This window comes from Arachis ipaensis, chromosome B7 (assembly GCF_059453495.1).
Source record: "Arachis ipaensis isolate K30076 ecotype BB chromosome B7, ASM5945349v1, whole genome shotgun sequence".
NCBI classification, from domain to species: Eukaryota; Viridiplantae; Streptophyta; class Magnoliopsida; order Fabales; family Fabaceae; genus Arachis; species Arachis ipaensis.
Window position 1 is genome coordinate 25,204,305 of NC_142442.1, and position 2,417 is coordinate 25,206,721.

The 2,417-nt window shown below is 31.0% G+C and overlaps 1 non-coding gene across 1 annotated transcript; it reads right to left on the reverse strand.

Moving 5' to 3' along the window:
• Positions 1-1,960: 1,960 nt before the first annotated feature.
• Positions 1,961-2,068, reverse strand: LOC148550616 (small nucleolar RNA R71). The gene has a single exon (XR_015893436.1). It is a non-coding gene; the product is annotated as a small nucleolar RNA R71 (small nucleolar RNA).
• Between the last annotated feature and the right edge of the window lie 349 nt (positions 2,069-2,417).

Below are 2,417 nucleotides of genomic sequence, written 5' to 3' on the forward strand. Positions count from 1 at the left end.
GCCTGACCCTTTGATTGGAGCTTTAGAGCATAAGATTCCTGGAATTCATATTAAAAATTTTTGAATCCTTATTTTTCTTTTTCAAAATGATTTTCGAAAAAAAAATTAAAAGAAAATACAAAAAAATCAAAAAAATCAAAAATATTTTTGTGTTTCTTGTTTGAGTCTTGAGTCATGTTATAAGTTTGGTGTCAATTGTATACTCATCTTGCATTTTTTGAAAACTCTCATGCATTCATAGTGTTCTTCATGATCTTCAAGTTGTTCTTGGTAAGTCTTCTTGTTTGATCTTTGCATTTGCATGTTTTGTGTCTTTTCTTGTTTTTCATATGCATTCTTGAATTCTTAGTGTCTAAGCATTAAAGAATTATAAGTTTGGTGTCTTGCATATTTTCTTTGCATTAAAAATTTTTCAAAATTGTGTTCTTGATGTTCATCATGATCTTCATAGTGTTCTTGGTGTTCATCTTGACATTCATAGCATTCTTGCATGCATTCATTGTTTTGATCCATAACTTTCATGCATTGCATCATTTTTCTTGTTTTTCTCTCTCTTCATTAAAATTTCAAAAAAAAATATATCTTTCCCTTTTTCTCTCTCAAAATTTCGAAAATTAGATTTGACTTTTTCAAAAATTTTTAAAATCTAGTTGTTTTTATGAGTCAAATCAAATTTTCAATTTAAAAATCTTATCTTTTTCAAAATATTTTTCAAAAATCAAATCTTTTTCATTTTTCTTAGTTATTTTCGAAAATTATAAAAAAATTTTTCAAAAATATTTTTCTTATCTTTATCACATAATTTTCGAAAATAACATCACCAATTAATGTTTTGATTCAAAAATTTCAAGTTTATTACTTACTTGTTAAGAAAGATTCAAACTTTAAGTTCTAGAATCATATCTTGTGATTTCTTGTGAATCAAGTCATTAATTGTGATTTTAAAAATCAAATCTTTTTTTCAAAACTAATTTCAATCATATCTTTTCAAAAATATCTTCTTATCTTATCTTTTTCAAAAATTTGATTTTAAAATATCTTTTCTAACTTCTTATCTTCTCATCTTTTCAAAATTGATTTTCAAATCTGTTTCAACTAACTAACTAACTTTTTATTTGTTTCTTATCTTTTTCAAAACCACCTAACTAACTTTCTCTCTCTAATTTTCGAAAATCCCTTCCACCTTTTTTTTTCAAAATTTCTTTTTAATTAACTAATTAATTTTTTTATTTTAAATTTCAAAAATTACCAACCTTTTTCAAAAACAATTTTCGAAAATCACTAACTCTTTTTCAAAAATTATTTTCGAAAATTCTCTTTTTCTCTCATCTCCTTCTTTTTTTTCTACTCACACAGGGGAACCTCTATACCTGTGGTAAAAAGGATCCCTATTATTATTATTTTTCTGTGCCCTCTTCTTTGTCATATGAGCAGGAGCAAGGACAAGAATATTCTTGTTGAGGTAGATCCAGAGCCTGAAAGGACTCTGAAGAGAAAATTAAGAGAAGCTAAATTACAAATATCCAGCAAGCACCCGTCAGGAATTTTCGAACAAGAAGAGGAGATGGCAGCCGAAAATAATAATAATGCAAGGAGAATGCTTGGTGACTTTACTGCACCTAATTCCAATTTACATGGAAGAAGCATCTCCATCCCTACCATTGGAGAAAATAACTTTGAGCTAAAACCTCAGCTAGTTTCTCTGATGTAGCAGAACTGCAAGTTTCATGGACTTCCATCTGAAGATCCTTTTCAGTTCTTAACTGAATTCTTGCAGATATGTGATACTGTTAAGACTAATGGAGTAGATCCTGAAGTCTACAGGCTCATGCTTTTCCCTTTTGCTGTAAGAGATAGAGCTAGAGTGTGGTTGGACTCTCAACCCAGAGATAGCCTGAACTCTTGGGATAAGCTGGTCACGGCTTTCTTAGCCAAGTTCTTTCCTCCTCAAAAGCTGAGCAAGCTTAGAGTGGATGTTCAAACCTTCAAATAAAAAGATGGTGAATCCCTCTATGAAGCTTGGGAAAGATACAAACAGTTGACCAAAAAGTGTCCTTCTAACATGCTTTCAGAATGGACCATCCTAGATATATTCTATGATGGTTTATCTGAGTTACCAAAGATGTCATTGGATACTTCTGCAGGTGGATCCATTCACCTAAAGAAAACGCCTGCAGAAGCTCAAGAACTCATTGACATGGTTGCTAATAACCAGTTCATGTACACTTCTGAGAGGAATCCTGTAAGTAATGGGACGCCTATGAAGAAGGGAGTTCTTGAAGTTGATACTCTGAATGCCATATTGGCTCAGAACAAAAAATTGACTCAGCAAGTTAATATGATTTCTCAGAGTCTGAATGGAATGCAAGCTGCATCCAACAGTACTCAAGAGGCTTCTTATGCAGAAGAAGCTTATG